Source organism: Mus pahari, chromosome 4 (assembly GCF_900095145.1).
Source record: "Mus pahari chromosome 4, PAHARI_EIJ_v1.1, whole genome shotgun sequence".
Taxonomy (NCBI): Eukaryota; Metazoa; Chordata; class Mammalia; order Rodentia; family Muridae; genus Mus; species Mus pahari.
Window position 1 is genome coordinate 134055367 of NC_034593.1, and position 5803 is coordinate 134061169.

The following is a 5803-nucleotide window of genomic DNA, read 5'->3' on the forward strand; positions in this document are numbered from 1 at the left end:
AGAGAGAGAGAGAGAGAGAGAGAGAGAGAGAGAGAGAGAGAGAGAGAGAGAGAGCTGCTGCTCTAGCCACATGATGAATGGCACTTTAGTTGGAAACTATAACACATTCACCATTTTCTATGCATCTCAGAAACAAAACAGAACAACTCGAAGCAACGCTCTGCAACAGCGCACCACGCTGTCTTGTTATCCTTACTACCGTTTCCCTTTTCTTTCATGAGACAGTAAAACGCAAACCTACCTAGAAGCAACTAAAACATATCACTTTTTTATAGGCTTATCAAGAACAGCCAAAGAAACCCCAATGTTTTCTTTCACAAAGTAGTCGGGCAAGGGAATTCAAATCAGGAGGTACAATTTGACACAGTGAAATAAAACCAGGCTGGCTTGCAGCCAACAGGACGTTAGGAACCACACACAAGCAGCAGCTGCCTTCCGGTTGGTTTATGGCTGGCTTTTTAAAGCTACAGCGTGCCTGCTCACTTTGGCTAACTACCTTCAGGGCACCTAGTAGGAGGGGATGATCCCCACTTCCAAAGGGGCAGAATTCTCCTTGCACATGCCTTGTACAAGCAAGAAGCTGTTTCCATGGCTGCTTACTTCCCTACCCTTCCCTGCTGCTTGCTACACAGGTCTCATCTCATCTGTGCAGCCGTGCCATGTTTCAAACTATTTGTCTTCTCCCCGTGGGGAAAATAAGAGAAAACCCAGGGCTTAGGGGCTGTCCACAGTGTAGACTCGGAAGCTGAGTCCTGCATTAGTCTTTCTTTTTCCTAACAGAGGCGGGGACAAAGTTCCCAGAGCTGGCTTTTAAGTAATCTCTCTGTGAGGATAAGGAAGGCTCTGGTCAGCTAGCAAATCCCTCACTCCTCATAGGAAGCGGCATCTCTCAGAGAGAACATGAAATAGAAGACTGGAGCTCCTGCAGACATTCACACTCCACCCCAGGAAGCCAATCAAAGCCAAACAGAAACAAGCAAACCCTTTTTCTCTACCAAAGAAAAACTTCAAATTTAAGGGTTGTCTTAGTTACATGAAAAGATTAACACTCCCCCCGCCACACACACACACACACACACACACACACACACACACACACACCACCACCACCACCACCACCACCACCACCACCACCAAGAAACATTCGGTTAACACTTCTAACCCTGAGCATTTGATCCTGCTTAGGTCACATATAATCAAGGCACGCCAACCTACCTACTGTCATCTTAAGTTCCAAATCAGGAAACTGACAGTAGAGGAAAGAGACTGGGGTTGAGTTTTCCACTGTTACCTGTTCAGTCTTACAGTTAGTTCCTGGACTGACTGAAAACTGCTACTTAATTTGTAGGTATGTGTGTGTAGAGGTGGTATTCCTCTCTCTCTCTCTCTCTCTCTCTCTCTCTCTCTCTCTGTGTGTGTGTGTGTGTGTGGAGGGGTGGTATTCCTGAGGGGGGAGGGTATACCTGTCCCAACATATTGTATGTATGTGGTGGGAAACAGATATCAACATTTCGATGCTTTTAATTCAAGATATCCACTGACCCCAACTCCTGGCACCAACAAAAACCCAAGCCAAAACAGTGACAAAACTAATAAACCCCACTCAAAACAACATTCAAGATCCATACAAGGACCCTGAGGACCCTGGGTTCTCAGCAAGTGGGATGTGCACATTTTAGGCAGAACCTAGGATAAACTGACTTCCCTTTTCTCTACTAACCCTTAAGGACGCTCAGAGATCAAAGGTTAGCAAGTACAGTCTAAATCTGGATCCTGAATGCCAAAATCATGCCTGATTTTAGGAATGGCATTAGAAATTTTCAGCTTCCTGAAAGACCATAGCTGAGAAACATTTATTTCAGTCTCTCTTTTCTGGGCTTTGCTACCAGTGCCTCATTACAACAAGCAGCTGTAAATTTTTAGGGGTGAATTGTAAGTGCTCAGTATTTCTGTGTACTGTTTTGAACAGGGGTCTGGATATTTGTGCACTATCATGAATGACCAAAATAGGGTCACGGATCATTGACCATCAGCAGATCCATACTCCGGGACTCCATGGGAACTCCTAACTCGTTTCGCAATGACAGATAAAAGGGATGGCTTTGCATTGTAAGTCTGGTGGGTAAGGGAGCCAGGGGACAGCACAGCTCAGAACAGTTCTCAAAGCAGCTCTGCTCATATCCTCCAAGGGAAAGGCTCAAAGAGATGTAGGCATGCCTAAGTTCCTCATTCATGCTCATGGGAGGAAGGACTCTGGTTCCCCAAGCACCTTCTCCCTTCCTGCCTGCTGTGTTCAAAAGTTTGCCTACTACATAAATTTGTTTCTGGAAGTGGTACAGGTCTCCTAAATGATGGTTTCTCTTACCAGCTAGTTTCTAACTTTGGAAATAAATGGACATTTGTGAATGTCTGTGTGGATTCAGCCACTCATCTTTGTACACTCCACAAGCACACTAACCATTTGCTCTTACCCGAGGGACGTGTATATTAACTATGTCAACATTGTATTTGAGTTCCGTGAAGCTGGTGAATGTTATGTGCTTTGTGATTACAGAACGTGTGTGTGTGTGTGTGTGTGTGTGTGTGTGTGTGTGTGTGTGTGTGTGTGTGTGTGTGTGTGTGTGTGTGTAGAGGGACGCCCAAACAAGACTTTCTAAGGTAGTACATCTGCACTGAGGTAGGTGGATACCCTGGCCTCTGGATTCTGGAATAAAGAACCTTTGGGACCACTTGAAAGCGCCCTCGGATAGGGGAGGGGAGGCCAGCAGGAAGAGTGCACTTTGAGTGGCTTCTATATTGACCCGTACCCACCTCCAGGAAGCACCGACGGCCCAGGAAAGCCAGGCTGTTCTGTAGGAACCTTCCACCTGGTCCCGTGCTGGACCGAAGTCCCCGAGGGCAGGGCTGCACGGGTCCCGAAGGGCGTCTCCTGGGCAAAGCACGGGCGTCTTCCCCGCCAGCGTCGTCTAAGCAACTCGAGATGGTGCGGGGGACAGAGGGAAAAGTTTCTTCTGAGATTCTGAGGGAGAACAGGGCGGTCTCAGTGTTGGGTGGGAGCTGCTAGGTGTGTGACGCAGACCCTAGCACCTACGACCTGTCCTGTCCCGCCAGCTCTGCCCAGCTCCACTCCAGGTGACAAAGTGCTCGCCCGAGGGCACCGAACTCACGGGGACCGCAGGGCGGGCGTTTGTGGTAATTTGGGTTTTTTTTGTTTATTTGTTTCTGTTTGTTTTTGTTCTTATCCTGGTGTTCTCTGGTTCCTTTCATCCTGGAGAGGAGGGTGGGCGGGCGTGTTCCCAGGACGGCCTGCGAGCCCATCACTTACCTCCCACCCAGCCGCCCGGTGGCCGCCACGCGCGGAGCCCAGAGCGGCGCGGGGCACGCCGGGAGTTGTAGTCCACCGTGGCGCCGGAGGGTCTCGGAAGCCGGGTAGAGGGAGCGTGGAGAGGCAGAGGCTCTAAGAGGGAAAGGACCGAATCCGCTGGGATTCTGAGGAGGACATTTGCCAATGCCTCAAAACTTCTAGGGAGCAGAAGGGAGGGGCTCCTCCCGGAAAACTCTGTACAGCGGAGGTTACCAACATTTTCTGTGGATAACCCCGCTGAAGTTGTAAGTCTAACTTTAGCAATTATGATTACAAGACATTTCCCAGGCCAAGTTCCTATTCTGTAGGGCTCAGCTTCCTCTTCCCTGGGAACACGTGTATGGCGTACTTTGCTTAGAAGCTCCTATTTTTCTTGTTGGAGAAACTGCATTGCTCCATCCTAGGGTAATTGGACTCTCCATTTACAGACCACTCTATAGCACTCTTTACAAAGCGCTGTTTATTTATTTGCTCCATTCTCTTCCATCCATAAAGCAACACTGGGATTAAAGCAAAGAAAAGCTAAAGATGCGGCTTTGTGTGTAACCCAAGGAGATCAGAGTCACCTGTACTTAGTCACTTCTCTTCTTTGTTAGGAGAGAGGGAGGGAGGGAAGCCTGGAAACAGCTGCTGTAGACACGGAGTTAAAAAAGAGTCTTTTCTTGAAATAGCTGCTGAGGTCTGAAGAGATAGCTCGGGCAGTAACATGCTTGCTTGTTAAATGTAAAAATCTCAGGAAGTGTTCTAGAAATTAGGCCTATTTTATGAAAAATGAGCCAGAAAGGACACTTACCAGCAAGGGGAAAAAGCCAGGTATAGTGACTTCAGATCTGGGAAGGCAGAAAATCCCTAAGGCTTGCAAACAAACAAACAAATGGAGACTGTAACTTTAGACCAGCGTTGAGTTTGCCTCTGGTCTCTATACTCACTAACACAGATGTGCAAAGACACTTGCACCAAGGAACACACACCACACAAGGCTCGCCCATCTGTAGTAGTTGGTAAATAGATTAGCAAACAGCTGCTCCGGAGCTAAGCCAGATGGGGCTCCAGTGGACACGCAAGCCTCCAACCTTAACTTGATAACCATCTTGATAACCACTTGCAAAGGATAGATCAACCACACTTAAGGACACATCCATGACTGGCAGTAGATTGCCAGTGCTGATACTTTATGATTTCCGGTCTTGTGTCCTTGTGTCCTTTCTCTGTGTGTGAATGTGTGTGCCTCTGCATTTATATGTTTCTTTCTTTGACTCTTTTGTTGTTGTTGGCTTGTGCGCTTGTTTTGTCTTATTCTGCTTTGTTTTTAATTTCATCATATTTAATTTTATTATTAGTTTTTAGATGCCTGTTTGTTTTCTAATGAGAGAGAAAAAGAAAGGGCATGGATTTGGGTGTGTGAGGAGTTGGGGAGAATCTGGAAGGAGCTAGGGGAGGGAAACCAAGTATATTTTAAGAAAAAAAAATCTAATTTTAATAATAAATATATATTTATTTTATAGTAAGAAAATAAATGAATCGTAAGTAATAAGACACATAGGTAGCCACCCGATGCATTAGGAGAGCAAAGTGGGAAGGAAAAGGCAGCAGGAAAGAAATTCAACGGAAGATTCTAAGATGAACTATGACATTGTAGGGTCAAAGGAGGCCAATGGCAGCCAGGGGATGTGGAGGCCACCAAGGCCTAGAATCCCGGTGTTGTCACTCTGAGTTAGGTCTAGGAACAAAAAGTTATTTATCCTCTCCAGATCTCTTTGACCTCAGCATTAAAGTGTAAGAAGTACCAGTTGTGTAACAATAGCTCCGAGTGGCAGTTCAGATTAAAATAGGTAGGAGACACTTAGAATAGCGTGTGGCCTATTCTAAGCATGGAGCTAATGTTACTTACTATTATTATCTACAGAAATTCCTTTTGTGGAAGTATCAAGAAATGAATTGGCGTGGAAGCCGTGTTGGGAGGCTGTGACTGTGTTCTAAGCTACAGCAGCATCTTAAACTGCCGTGACAGACAGGAAGCAGCTAGGAGAGGCTTCAGAGCGAACAGGCAGGGCAGGGCAGTCATCTGCATGTGGGGGAAGAAGAGGAGGGAATCCAAAGCAGTTATCATTTTCTGGGTTTAGAATATGCTTGGGATTGCCATTTCAGACACAGACATAGCCATCGGAACACAAAGTTTTGGAGGAAAATAGCCAGTTTGGCTTGAAACCAAACAGGAGCTTTTCTGGGCATGAATGACCACATAACAGTTGGAAATGCTGCCTTGACTATTACGCAGTGATACAGAGTTTTAAGAGCCATTCATAGAGGAGAGGAAGTTGGAAAGCCTGTGCATAGACAAGAAGAGTGGGCAGGAAGAGCTGAGGTGTCCTGCGATGGTGGCAGGCAGGGGCTGGTCAAGTGCCAGCCAAAGGCTGCAGGGGTGGAGTCCAGCAGAAC

General features: G+C 46.8%; 1 protein-coding gene across 1 annotated transcript in view; it reads right to left on the reverse strand.

Annotated features, from left to right (window-relative positions):
- Positions 1 to 3346, reverse strand: part of Samd13 (sterile alpha motif domain containing 13) — a 34578-nt gene extending 31232 nt beyond the window's left edge. Inside the window, exons 1-2 of the mRNA XM_029537936.1 lie at positions 3326 to 3346; positions 2812 to 3019 (exon numbers count right to left, since the gene is read on the reverse strand). The gene's annotated coding sequence lies outside the window, so the exon portion shown is untranslated. The remainder of the gene's footprint in view (positions 1 to 2811; positions 3020 to 3325) is intronic.
- Between the last annotated feature and the right edge of the window lie 2457 nt (positions 3347 to 5803).